This window comes from Lissotriton helveticus, chromosome 3_1 (assembly GCF_964261635.1).
Source record: "Lissotriton helveticus chromosome 3_1, aLisHel1.1, whole genome shotgun sequence".
NCBI lineage: Eukaryota > Metazoa > Chordata > Amphibia > Caudata > Salamandridae > Lissotriton > Lissotriton helveticus.
The window spans coordinates 1,274,160,085-1,274,174,809 of record NC_136061.1 but is presented as its reverse complement, the minus strand read 5'-3'; the positions used below and the strand labels follow the sequence as shown (position 1 = coordinate 1,274,174,809).

General features: G+C 42.6%; 3 long non-coding RNA genes across 3 annotated transcripts in view; 1 reads left to right on the top strand and 2 right to left on the bottom strand.

Moving 5' to 3' along the window:
• Positions 1-14,725, top strand: part of LOC144824943 (uncharacterized) — a 49,472-nt gene that overhangs the window by 7,268 nt on the left and 27,479 nt on the right. The window contains exon 2 of the long non-coding RNA XR_013609198.1: positions 11,242-11,303. This is a non-coding gene — a long non-coding RNA (uncharacterized LOC144824943). The remainder of the gene's footprint in view (positions 1-11,241; positions 11,304-14,725) is intronic.
• LOC144824940 (uncharacterized) lies at positions 2,385-2,954 on the bottom strand. The gene is made up of 3 exons (XR_013609194.1): positions 2,852-2,954; positions 2,691-2,751; positions 2,385-2,596 (listed from the first exon to the last, which is right to left on the bottom strand). It is a non-coding gene; the product is annotated as an uncharacterized LOC144824940 (long non-coding RNA).
• LOC144824941 (uncharacterized) overlaps positions 10,597-14,725 on the bottom strand; it is a 498,402-nt gene continuing 494,273 nt past the window's right edge. The window contains exon 6 of the long non-coding RNA XR_013609197.1: positions 10,597-10,724. This is a non-coding gene — a long non-coding RNA (uncharacterized LOC144824941). The remainder of the gene's footprint in view (positions 10,725-14,725) is intronic.

The window sequence follows — 14,725 nt, the reverse complement described above, 5'->3', positions numbered from 1 at the left end:
CACTGACTGCATTTGAGAGCCTAAAGCAAACAATAACTACCACACCAGTCTTGGTATCACCCAATTTCACGAAGTACTTCATACTCGCTACAGGCGCCTCAAACGTAGGGATTGGGGCCGTCTTGTCACAAATGGGGGAAGACGGGCTAGAACATCCCATACTGTATGCCAGTCGTAAGCTATTTCCCAGGGAGTGTAAATATGCCCCTATAGAGCGGGAATGCCTGGCAATAAAGTGGGCCATCGACAAACTGCAGTATTATTTAGAGGGAAGTCCATTCATCCTCCATACTGACCATGCACCCTTGAAGTGGATGTACTAAAACTGAAGCCACAATCCAAGGGTGCTCAGGTGGTTACTGTCCCTACAGCCATACTCCTTTACTGTACACCACAGGAAAGGCTCGGAAAACAGGAGCGCTGACTTTCTATCCAGAGTCTTCCCTCTCCCCAATCGGGAGAATCAAGGGGGGGAGGTGTGTGGCGGAGAGACGTTCCTTTGAGGGACAGGACCATGTACGCGATTGGTGGTCAGTTGTCCCCCTCTCACCAGCTTCTATCCCCTCTCACCAGCATGACAATCCCTATGTCGACGACGAATGGCAACAGGATAAAGAGCCCCTATGGAGCTACGATGAGGAAAAAGGACAAGGCTCCTTTAATTGGGGATTACAACCCGACGAGACTTCTCCCCTGTTGAACGTCATCGCGCCAGGTACGTCAAAAGAGGGAGGAACCAGGAAGACGATGGACGGCATTTCCCCGGAGGAAGAAAAAGGCGACGGTGAGCGGAGAAGGAGAGAGAAACCGAAGGTCCAGGAGGAAGAGGACGAGACGAGCCAGGCTCAGGACATCAGAGGCGTTCCCGACAAGCCAGGAGGCCAACGTCTTCATGAGCCGCCCCGCCACACTCCCACGGGAGGAGCGTGGCTTGAACAGGTACGGGGCAAGGTTGCGGGTTGGGTGGGACTACGTAACCAGCCTGCCACGCAGAAGCCCGCATGTACATAGGTGTAAATTTCGTGTACGGACTCCAGGAACCCTTTCCTCCTCACGAGCACTTGAGCACGGCAAATTAACGTGTATACAGCACTCGTTCACTTGGTTTCCCTCACTCCTGGCCCCTCGCATTTCTAAAACCCAAACGTCCCCCTAATCCCTGTCTTTGTTCTCTCTTTTGCTTTCCGGTCTCGCCGAAGCATCCCACCTTTAATCCGTGGCTTACCAATCTGGCGTTCCCGAAGTACATCAAGACGTACCCTGCAGCTTTTGCACGAGAAAGACTTACCAGCCGGAGACGGAAAGCTTATATAAAAATAAAGCGATCTCTCAAATCATTAATCAAAGCCTCTGACTCAGTTACTCCTGCCCCCGCCACCCCTTTACAGTGGATTATATATCTGCTATACATTTCCACTCTTTATATGATGATTAGTGAATATCAGTTTTGCAGGTGGTTCTCTGATAGTGCGGAGTTTTTCCCTGTTACCATTGTCGTTGTAAATATGGAAAGGGAGAAGTTAATTTATTTTGCATTTAATGTGTGTGCTAGGCATGTCTCTTTGGATATTCTACTACGCTTTAATGGACGGTGGCATTCTATTTTTTTTAGGAGGCAGTGCCAAGTATTTTCATGGAGTGGGGGGGTTACAAAGTAATTTCTATTCCTTTGTGAGATGCATGTAGTTTATTTGTTACACTGTTACAGATGAACCTGCACCTTGAGATATAGGCCACTTTATTTAAGTGTGTACTCAGTATGAGCTCCATGTCTAACAGGATGCCTAGATGTTTAGTTCTTGTAACTAAGGGCCAGATGTAGGTGAAATAGATTTACCGATTTTAAATTACCGAATTTTACCGATTCGGTAATTAAAAATCGGTAAATCTATGGGGTCGACATGTAGGTATTCCAGATGTGCTGGAATACCGAATCGGATGATTTCGGTATTTACCGATTCGGTAAATACCGAATCGGTAATGCCCATTCATTCCTATGGGCTATGAAGCCCATAGGAATGAATGGGCATTACCGATTCGGTATTTACCGAATCGGTAAATACCGAATTCCACAAGGGTGCAGGGGGTGTCACTTTGACACCCTCTGGCACCCCCAAAACAGGCTTGGGTGCCATGTGGCAGGCATACATGCCCTAAGGGCAGGTCTAATGGTAATTGGGGTTGTGAGGAGCACTCCGGTTTAAACGTAAGATTTTAAATTCCTCCAATGGTGCACTGATTAATCAGGAGAGTCACTCCTGGGTAGTTAAATGAATGGTAATGGTGAGTTTTAGCCCACCTAATCATGCACTGTTCACTTGGTGCTCCGCACCTTGAAAAATAAATAAAATGTTTAAACAAACTCTTTTTTTGGTTGATTTTGCAATTATTTATGCATTTATTATACTACGCTTTTCTGTTTTTTGCTTATGTTATTTGCAGTTTTCATAACATTTGCTTTAAACATTTATCAATACATTTGCATCAAAACTTATATACATGGCATTATTTTACAGACAGTTGTAAATAAGCACACATTTGTGAATAGGCCCAATGCTTTTCGGCACCCAAAGTTGTGCCTTCGTCAGGGGCAGTGCTGCAAGAAATGAAAAAATATTCAATGTAAGGGTGGAATGTAATTTATATGGTAGATCATGGGGGGGTGCAGTTGTATTAGAGCAATAGCGTACCTGGTGTCAATTGAGTTGTTATAGTTGATATGCTTGGATGATAAACGGTGTGCCTGAAGCGCTGTGTAAATAAACGACAAAGAAATGATAGGATAATACTGGGGGCTGATATTGTCGTAGTTTTAACGTCCGCTGAAGCTATCACAATAATTACAACATACCTGCTTGTCTTGCTCTTGTTAAGCTGTAACGACAAGCGTGTGTTCAATGAGAATTGAGGTCATAAGTTTGAAACAACAATACCGTGTTTCCTTGAAATAAAGTACCCTACCTTGTCTTCATTAACTGAAATTCTTAATCTATAAGGGCGAAAAGGTTATGACGCCATTACTAACTTATAAGTCATAGGCGGCTCAAGTCTCACGTGCTGATCTTCCTAAATGTTAAATACCTGTCTTGCGAAGGAACTCGATCGTCATGGAAAACGCCGCTGCTCGATGCATGTTTACTCGACTGGGTCTCGGGAGTAAAGTTCAAGTAAGCTCAAGCACCGCGTTACGTGTAGGTGGTGTGAAAACGAAAAACGGACTCAGTAGGTGAAAATCCCTGGGTGCAATGGTTATTGTGCGCGCCATATTGGGATTGTAATCGTGCTAATAAAAACAGCTTTATCCCATTGCATGATCCTGATGGGGCATGTGGTAGTCACCGATACGTAGAAAAATAATATGTCAAAACGTGGTTAAGGGCACTCGGTGTTGGTACCAATAGCCAGATAATTGAACTTGGGAGATATATGTGATTTTACTATTTTTCTGAAAAATTTAAACACACGCATTTATACATTTCTCATGAACATCGGGGCGAAAGCCTAGTAAAATGGATCAGTAAATTTGTGTTCATGTGCAGTGTCGTGGATACACAATAGTTTCAAAGACACGTGTTTACAGTAGTTGTCAAAAAAACAAGTTAATCATAAATCACCCAAACCTATGATTAAAATACATATTCACTAATACAATTAGTAAAAGACTACATTTACATCACTGTAACTGAGATTTTATGTATGAACCTTCTAACATTTAAAATATCAGAACTCCTGGTTAAACATGTCTAACACTAGTGTGGACGGTTGTAAACAATGTTATTAGATTACATCCATTAGGGTGAACATTTTCGAATGGACATGCCATCCCTATGTGTTTATTGTGCTATTATCTATAGGATTTTTAGTTGAATGCAAACGTGGTGCTGATATTAAATCATGAATCCTATAGGAAGCAAGCCAGATCATATTTATCATTAAGACCTGTTGGTGTCAGGGTTTTTAAGTACTTAATCCAGAATAATTCTCGCTGTAATAACCTTTGATGGTTATCTATGTCACATTGGATTTGTACGTGTTCAATGATGAAAAATCTCAGTTGAGCAATAGTATGACGTGCTTCTCTCCAGTGTGTTACCAGTGGTGAAGTCATGTTATCATTACGGATGCGGCTTTTATGCTCCGTGATCCTTACTTTTATTTTGCGTTCCGTCTTCCCTATATACATCTTGCCGCATGGACATTTGATGGCGTATACCACATTCTTGGTGTTACAATCACTTGAGTGTTTTAGGTTGATGGGTTTGCCCGTGGTGGGATGTCTGCACGTATTCCCGGTAATTACATTGTTGCAATTGGTGCAGTTTAAACATCTGGTAGTGCCATTGTAGTTGGTTGGTTCTGTGGGTTGTTGTTTCCGTTTAAGTCTTTCCCTTAAATTTGGACCACGAGTATATGCATGTAGTGGTAGATCTTTGAAGATTCCATGAAAATCAGGTTCCGTGGATAAAAGTTCCCATCTTTTATTCACTATTTTTTTGATCCTCGTAGACAGGGTTGTATATTTGGTGACAAATACCATCCTATTCTGGGATGTTTTTGGTCGTGGTTTTAACATGTCCAATCTATTAATTTCTTGTACTCTGACCATTTGTGCTGCTAGTTCACCTGGTGCATATCCTCTTTCTTGGTATTTTTGTGCCTGGTGCTCCAGTGTGGTTAAACAAGTTTGTTCATTTGAACAGATACGTTTGATCCGGATGAACTGGGATACTGGTAGGTCCCTGATGAGATTTTTTGGGTGAAAACTTGTGTATTCAAGTGCACTGTTACGGTCTGTGGACTTTGTGTACAACGATGTTTCGAATCCATTGACTGTTTTAATGATTCTCACATCCAAGTAGTCGATGGTATCCTTGCTTATTTTGTGAGTGAATTGAATCCTAGTGTCCACTTGGTTTAATTGATGAATTAATTGTTCAAGTGATGCTGGAGTATCGTCCCAAATTAAAAAAATATTGTCAATAAATCGACTGTACATTTTCACATGACTCCATTCATTAGATGACATGAGGTTGTCTGCTTCGTACTGGGCCATAAATGTGTTTGCGTACGCAGGAGCCCCTGCAAAACCCATGGCTGTTCCATTCAATTGCGCGTAAAACTCTTCCTTCCATACGAAATGGCTGTTATGTAGACAAAATTTCAAAAGCTGTAATAAAATTTTTTTTTGGGTAGTAGGTAAATCTTCCATTTTGAGCAGTGCCCATTCTGTCGCTTCTAATCCAGCTTGGTGAGGTATAGAGGTGTAAAGTGCCACCACGTCTATGGTGCACATAAACCAGTGCTCTTGATATCCTTCCTCTATCCACTTCAATTTGTTTAAAAAATCTGTTGTATCCCGTATGTAGGATCCCCATTGTTGAACAAATTTTTGTAGATGGTGGTCAATATATTTGCCTAGGGGGTCAAAAATTGACCCACAGCCTGACACTATCGGTCTGAAGGGAGGATTTGTGGGGTGTTTGTGAATTTTCGGGATCATATACAGAGTAGGTCTTCTGGGATTTTTTTGAGTAAGGTACATCACTGTTTGCTGATCTATCCACTCATTCTCTTTGGCTGTTTGTAGAATGGTGTTTAACATTAGTTGTAATGTTGTGGTTGGGTCCCCTGATAGTTTGAAGTAAACATCTTGATCGGCCCCATGTTCATTGATTTTACGTTCATAAAACGTTGTATCCATAAGGACAAGGGCGCCGCCCTTATCTGCCGGTTGTATCGTGATTGTTGCATTGTTTGCCAAGTTGTTGATGGTGTTTAATTCCGATTTGGTTAAATTGTTGTGGTGAATTCTTTTGTAGGTTAATGCTTGTAGGTCTTTTTTGACCATTGCCTCAAATGTATCTAGCATTTTATGAGATACTGGTGCTTGGAACACGCTCTTTGGTTTGAATGTTCTCTCTGTGGTATGTTCACTCAGTTCTGTAGGTTCCACCACATTCTCAAAATAGTGTCTGAGTTTTAATGTGCGCATGAATCTAAAGAACGCACCTTCAGTCTCTAGTTCATTAGTTGCCACTGTGGGTACAAATGTTAGGCCTTTGTTTAATACTTTCGTTTGTACTTGTGTTAATGTCACTGATGATATATTGATGATCAAACTACTGTTCGTCCGCTCCTCAATTCTTTTCCGGCCGTTTCCTCGCCTTGTTTTCCTTTTGTTACTGGTGTTTCTGCTTGAAGCGTTGGTGGTTGTCCTTGAGTTTGGGCCTGTAACAAAAAAGCCGGGTCTTTGCTAGTGGTTGCTTGAATGCTAGCCTCGGTGGATAGTATAACGCCCTCTTGTGTAGCTGATATTGGTCCCCTGCGTATTGATGTTTCTCTGTCTGTGACCAAACTTTCTTCCGACGAGCGATTTGATGGTGGTGTTCTCTTGGGGATGAATTGACGTCGGGCATAGATGTCAGCCCATGTATATACTTCGTTGAGTTTATAGTCTATAGTGTCACGTTTATATTTACGCAATTTGCCCTCCTGTAGTTCTTTTTCGTATTTATCCAATTTGATGTTAATATTATCCAGGCTGATCTTCCAGGTATCTGTTTCCATTCTGGCCTCTAGTTCTGACTTTAATACGTAAATCTCTTCTTCCAATTCACGTATCGTTTTGGCTAATTCCTCAATTATAAGCAAAATCAAATCCAAAGAGCATTTGTTCAGTATGCTAAACCATTTGTCCATGAACTTAGAATTGAGGTTGAAACGAAATAACATAGGTTTTATTGATAAACGTAGTCCTCTTGGTATCCGTTTGGCTCGGTGATATTGAATAAGTGTAGAAGCATGCATCAACAGTTAAAATCATTGTAAATCCCTTCTTGGTTTCAGGTAGTTCAACAATGAAATCTAAGGATATCATATGCCACGGTTGAGGAGGAATAGGGAGCGGCATTAACAAACCACTTTGAGCTTGATGAGAGGTTTTGTTTTGAATACAAAGGCTACATGTCTCTACAAATAGTTGTACGTCTTGGAACATAGAGGGCCACCAAAAGTCTCTTTTAATGAGTTCATAGGTTTTCATGATACTGGGATGAGCAGACAAAGGAGTATCATGATGAAGATGAATGATGGTCTTCTGAAGTGACTCTGTAGGTACAAAAATATGATCATGAACCAGCATCAGATTGTCTTTCTCCTGAAGGAAAGGATGATCTTTTTTCCATTGATCTAAATCTTTTTCTTCCAATGCCTTCTTTATGTCGCTAATTACATCACAAACTGATAAACTAGCCTGAAAACAAGAAGTTGGGATTACAGGATGAATAATTTCCGGCAGGTCTGGACCTTTGTCCCCAATTATGGATAAAGCGTCAGCCTTTAAGTTCTCTTTCCCAGGTCGATAAGTGATTACAAAATTATAATCATTGAAGAACATTGACCATCGCAACTGCCTAGCTGAAAGAGCTTTTACAGATCTTAAAGCTTGAAGGTTTCTGTGGTCGGTATAAATTGTTACAGGATGACGAGCTCCAAGCAAGTAGTGACGCCATTCTTCAAAAACTGCTTTGATAGCCAATAGTTCTTTGTCAGCGATTGCATAATTTTGTTCAGATTCAGATAATTTTCTGGAATAGTAAGCTATAGGGTGCATTTGACCTGTGTCAAGATCTCCTTGAGACAAAATTCCACCCAAGGCAAATTGAGAAGCGTCCGCTTCCACTATGAAAGGCTGGCTAGGATTAGGATGACACAAAACAGGAGCAGATGTGAATCTTTTCTTTAATTCTTGAAAAGCATTTTCTGCCGGGGCAGACCATAGGAATTTCACGCCTTTTCTTAACAATTTAGTAATGGGAGTAATTATCTGAGAAAAGTCTTGGATAAAACGGCGATAAAAAATCGCAAATCCTAGAAAGCTTTGTATTTGCTTTACAGTAGTGGGACTTGGCCAAGAACTGACTGCCTCAACCTTTTTTGGATCCATCTCGATTCCCTTGGGACTGATGATATAGCCAAGAAAATCAACCTTAGAGACATGAAACAGACTTTTCTCCAGTTTAACATATAAAGAATTTGAAAGCAATTTTTGGAGAATGGCACAAACTTGCTGTACATGTTCCTCTTCTGAGTTGGAGTGGATGAGGATATCATCAATGTAGACAACACAGCATATATCTATGAATTCGTGCAAAACTTCATTTATAAAAAATTGGAAAGCTGCTGGAGCGTTGCAAAGACCGAAAGGCATTACTTGGTACTCGAAGAGACCAAACTTAGTGCGAAAGGCCGTTTTCCACTCGTCGCCTTTTCGTACTCTTACCAGATGGTATGCTCCACGCAAGTCCAATTTTGTATAAATTGTTGCCTTTTTAATCTGGTCCAGTAGTGTAGGAATAAGGGGCAGGGGATACCTGTTCTTTACGGTGACATTATTCAGTGCTCTGTAACCTATACATGGGCGCAATTCTCCTCCTTTTTTCTGAATGAAAAAAAGAGAAGATGACACAGGTGATTTGGAATGTCGAATAAAGCCATTTACGAGGTATTCATCAAGATATTCCCTGAGGTGTACATTCTCTTTTTCAGTGAGGGCATAGATCCTACTACAGGGCAGGGTGGCTCCAGGCACCAGACCTATTCTGCAGTCATAGTCCCTGTGTGGCGGCAGTGTGTTTGCCCTTTTTTTGTCAAAAAGGTCCAAAAGATCAGAGTACTCAGAAGGCACTCCATCCAAGACTAAAACAGTGGGTGATTCAGCTCTGAAGTCAAAACCCTGAATTACATCTTCAGTTTTCTTTAAAAGAAAACAATGATGTGAACAATGAGAAGATTTAAAAGTCACTGTCTTGGAAACCCAATCTATGAGAGGGTTGTGTTGAACCAACCATGGAATTCCTAGTATCAATTTAAATTGAGGGGCATCAATGATGTCAAAATGAATTCTTTCCCTGTGAATAGGTGAACAGTCCATTTCTAACAATTCAGTTTGTCTATTGATTGGACCAGAAGTCAGTTCCTTGCCGTCTACTGCTCTCACAATTTCGGGGTGATTCTTAAGATGTGAGTTAAAACCTAACTGACTTAAAAAGTGTGTATCGATACAATTTCCTGTAGCTCCAGAATCGATTATAGCTTCCACCTTCCCAGTGTGAGAGGCTGGAAGAAGCCCTCTTAGCTCTACTAATATACAAAAATGCTTACACCCTAGAGGTGGAAGAGTAGAGGCCAAACTGTAAAATTCACCCGATAAACTGACCTCATCTTTTACCGAGTTTTCTAGTTTTCCGATCTTTCTTGGGTGATGGCTACCTCCGAGGATTTAGACTTTATCTTGTTTGGCCGCGTCGGACATTCCTTTACGAAATGTCCGGTCTTACCGCAGTAAAGGAATTGGTTTAATCTTCGTCTTTTTTCTTTTTCATCTTTTGATATAGGGCCTCGTATTGATCCTATTTGCATTGGCTCTACAGGATCAATCCTGGGACTGACTTCTCGAGAAGTAGTAGTGTTTTCTTTTAAGAAAACCAGTTTGTGATCGGATTTTCCCTTTTCTCCTCTTCTTTCGGTCAAACGGTGGTTTAATTTTACCACCAAATCTATGAACTCACTAATGTCATCAGGAGGTTCTAGGATTTGGGTTCTCATGTCTTTCAATTCGTCTTTTAGCCCTCTGTAAAAAATTGAGACACTTTTATCATATGGCCAGTCTGCTTCTAAAACCAGGCGGTTAAACATAGAGATGTAATGAAGCAGGTCTGAGGATCCCTGTTTTAAACTAAGAAGTTCATTATCAGCGGATTGTACAAAGACATGTTTAGCAAACATCTTTTTTAGGGCACGTTCAAAATTCTTAAAATTATATATAATTTGGTCATCATTTTCTACCAAAGGGACTGACCAAAGTGCAGCGTCACCACCTAAATAAGATAACATAAACGCTACCTTAGAAGAGTCATCAGGGAAAGCTGATGTTTTGGCTAGGAAGTGTAAATGACACTGCTGTAAAAATACAGAAAACTTATTACAGTCTCCATAAAACCTCTCAGGCTGGGCTAAGGGAGTTGGAACTGGAGTTACCACTTGTATTTGGGTTTGGGGCCCAGACTCCAAGGAGGACCCTTGAAATGTTGCAGGTTTCAGAATTGGCTTATGCTGAATTGCATCTTGTAGGGTAGACATATCTCTGCGTAAAGCAGCGTTTTCCTGTCTTAAATCTTCCAAGATGGCTGCTAAATCCTGTAAGGTCACTTGGTCCATTGCGTCTGGGCGAAAAGATTCTCGTGGGCTTTGCCTTCTGTCAAGACAGGCTACGTCGTCCCTTACCTTGTCCTGTAACTGAAGCCTCGTGGATAACGTAGATGATTTCGCAGAGATGCAAGGGACCAACTTCCCAAACTACTAACTAAAAACTTACTGAGCTTAATTCACAGCAAGTTTTAAACTAGAAATAGGGGAGAGGGGAGAAGGGCCTCTACTGGACGTTGAGTGGTTGGTTTGTTCTTGCTGTCGCCCTGCGAAACAACAAGTACCAAAGGTATTACTTTAAAACTAACTATACTATAGACTAAAACATTGGCTTTCCTAACCTACACAGTTTTGAGTGTAAGAGTGTTGTTGATCTCTAAAAGCGCCTACCTGCGATCAGAGTAGTCCTGTCTTCGTCCAGTATTTCTTTGTCTTGTCTTGTCCTGATGGTCTAGGCGTCAGATTACTTCTGGTTATTTGTCTAAAGGTGTCCTTTCATGGGTCTTGGCTTTTGAGGGCTACAAAACAAAGAGACCAATTATAGGCTGTTCTTTCTAAAACTATCTCAAAAATTTCACCCTGACTTTCACTTACTGTATTGCTTCTTTAAAGTTCTGTAAGGGGTTCCGATTGTTCTTCTTGAGATAGATTACAGAGTACAGGTGCTTAGACCAAATAACATAACCAAAAGTATCTTTCTTTCACATCACAGACCACTGATATGAGTTTAAGGTTTAAACCAAAAACGAAGGGTTGCACATTTACACTAGAAACATCAAACGCTAAATAATTAGTAAAACAGAGATCCCTTTTTACATCACAATAACTTCTTGTAATGCAACAAGTTTTAAATCACGACCCTGTCAATAACACTTCCTTAGGAATTCGTTTTTTCCCAGCACTAAAGTCGAATCTGTCTTCTTTCCTCTGTTTTCCAAGAAAGAATAGTCCAAAAATTATCCTTGACCTTTCTTGCGGAGGGCGCCTTGTAAAATAGTAAAAAATGTACTCAGCTTTACTTTTCTCTTTTCGCAGGATTCGAAAGTGAACAAGAATCGCCGAAGAGATTGCTGTCTGCAGGATTTCAGTCTGTTCTGGTAAGTTCCATCAAGAGCTCCCAGACGCGATCCTTCTCCGAAGCAAGGCGGAAGGCAAAGCGTCTTCTGGAAGGCTGGGTGCGGTTTAAATAGGGGACCGCACCCAGCCGCGCACAAGAAACGTGCGTGCGTACCAAGCCGAGTTCTAGAACAAAGGCACTTTACCTGCATGAAGCATGCATCCCCATTCTCAGGCAAGGGCTCCCTTATGATACAGTATCTGTGGCCTCACAAGGATACACAAAAGGCAATACAAATAATAACATGAAAGAAATGACGAAAATGACAAAGAAAAACACACATGTGAAATTAATCAAAGGTTAAATCACACAAATCACACTGATGCTTGATGCGTGCTGGGTGCACGGGAATGGGGTGGGTTTTTTATGGGATTGATAAAGGCACTTCAGTAATGTGGGTCAGAGGGCTCTTTCTTTAGCGATTTGGGGGGAAGCAAGGGTGATTCATGACAGTAATACGGCCTTCAAAAAGCAGCTGGGCCTCACCGATCGTAATGGTTCCAAAACCCGATGGGTCTAAACGCTTCTGCATGGACTTCAGAGCTCTTAATGCCATCTCTACCTTTGATGCGTACCCCATAACAAGGGTTGATGAACTGATTGAAAAACTCGGGGATGCTGTATACATCACCACCATGGACCTCACAAAGGGATATTGGCAGGTGCCCCTCCGTGAGGAAGACCGGAAGAAGACAGCCTTTATCACAGACGAGGGGTTGTACGAGTTCACGGTTCTTCCTTTCGGTCTTCACGGAGCTCCTGCCACCTTCCAGGGTCTCATGAATACCATATTACAACCATATCCATCGTTCAGTTCGGCGTACCTAGATGACATCGTGATTTACAATAGCACCTGGGAGGACCATCTACGACATCTGCACATCATCCTAACAGCACTAAAACAGGCAGGTCTACACATAAATGCGAAAAAGTCCAGAGCCGCGTTCAACCGAGTGAACTATCTTGGATATTTCCTGGGAGACTGGACTATTGCCCCACAAACTGAAAAGGTGAAAGCCATTGAAAAGACACCCTTCCCCACCAATAAAAGAGACCTACGAGCTTTCCTAGGACTAATTGGTTACTACCGCAGATTTATCCCTAGGTTTGCTGAAGTAGCCACCCCCCTTACTGACCTCCTGAGAAAAGACGTCAGACCCAGAGAGCTACAAACTCCCTCTCAGGAAGCACTGACTGCATTTGAGAGCCTAAAGCAAACAATAACTACCACACCAGTCTTGGTATCACCCAATTTCACGAAGTACTTCATACTCGCTACAGGCGCCTCAAACGTAGGGATTGGGGCCGTCTTGTCACAAATGGGGGAAGACGGGCTAGAACATCCCATACTGTATGCCAGTCGTAAGCTATTTCCCAGGGAGTGTAAATATGCCCCTATAGAGCGGGAATGCCTGGCAATAAAGTGGGCCATCGACAAACTGCAGTATTATTTAGAGGGAAGTCCATTCATCCTCCATACTGACCATGCTCCCTTGAAGTGGATGTACTAAAACCAAAGCCACAATCCAAGGGTGCTCAGGTGGTTACTGTCCCTACAGCCATACTCCTTTACTGTACACCACAGGAAAGGCTCGGAAAACAGGAGCGCTGACTTTCTATCCAGAGTCTTCCCTCTCCCCAATCGGGAGAATCAAGGGGGGGAGGTGTGTGGCGGAGAGACGTTCCTTTGAGGGACAGGACCATGTACGCGATTGGTGGTCAGTTGTCCCCCTCTCACCAGCTTCTATCCCCTCTCACCAGCATGACAATCCCTATGTCGACGACGAATGGCAACAGGATAAAGAGCCCCTATGGAGCTACGATGAGGAAAAAGGACAAGGCTCCTTTAATTGGGGATTACAACCCGACGAGACTTCTCCCCTGTTGAACGTCATCGCGCCAGGTACGTCAAAAGAGGGAGGAACCAGGAAGACGATGGACGGCATTTCCCCGGAGGAAGAAAAAGGCGACGGTGAGCGGAGAAGGAGAGAGAAACCGAAGGTCCAGGAGGAAGAGGACGAGACGAGCCAGGCTCAGGACATCAGAGGCGTTCCCGACAAGCCAGGAGGCCAACGTCTTCATGAGCCGCCCCGCCACACTCCCACGGGAGGAGCGTGGCTTGAACAGGTACGGGGCAAGGTTGCGGGTTGGGTGGGACTACGTAACCAGCCTGCCACGCAGAAGCCTGCATGTACATAGGTGTAAATTTCGTGTACGGACTCCAGAAACCCTTTCCTCCTCACGAGCACTTGAGCACGGCAAATTAACGTGTATACAGCACTCGTTCACTTGGTTTCCCTCACTCCTGGCCCCTCGCATTTCTAAAACCCAAACGTCCCCCTAATCCCTGTCTTTGTTCTCTCTTTTGCTTTCCGGTCTCGCCGAAGCATCCCACCTTTAATCCGTGGCTTACCAATCTGGCGTTCCCGAAGTACATCAAGACGTACCCTGCAGCTTTTGCACGAGAAAGACTTACGAGCCGGAGACGGAAAGCTTATATAAAAATAAAGCGATCTCTCAAATCATTAATCAAAGCCTCTGACTCAGTTACTCCTGCCCCTGCCACCCCTTTACAGTGGATTATATATCTGCTATACATTTCCACTCTTTATATGATGATTAGTGAATATCAGTTTTGCAGGTGGTTCTCTGATAGTGCGGAGTTTTTCCCTGTTACCATTGTCGTTGTAAATATGGAAAGGGAGAAGTTAATTTATTTTGCATTTAATGTGTGTGCTAGGCATGTCTCTTTGGATATTCTACTACGCTTTAATGGACGGTGGCATTCTATTTTTTTTAGGAGGCAGTGCCAAGTATTTTCATGGAGTGGGGGGGTTACAAAGTAATTTCTATTCCTTTGTGAGATGCATGTAGTTTATTTGTTACACTGTTACAGATGAACCTGCACCTTGAGGTATAGGCCACTTTATTTAAGTGTGTACTCAGTATGAGCTCCATGTCTAACAGGATGCCTAGATGTTTAGTTCTTGTAACTAAGGGCCAGATGTAGGTGAAATAGATTTACCGATTTTAAATTACCGAATTTTACCGATTCGGTAATTAAAAATCGGTAAATCTATGGGGTCGACATGTAGGTATTCCAGATGTGCTGGAATACCGAATCGGATGATTTCGGTATTTACCGATTCGGTAAATACCGAATCGGTAATGCCCATTCATTCCTATGGGCTATGAAGCCCATAGGAATGAATGGGCATTACCGATTCGGTATTTACCGAATCGGTAAATACCGAATTCCACAAGGGTGCAGGGGGTGTCACTTTGACACCCTCTGGCACCCCCAAAACAGGCTTGGGTGCCATGTGGCAGGCATACATGCCCTAAGGGCAGGTCTAATGGTAATTGGGGTTGTGAGGAGCACTCCGGTTTAAACGTAAGTTT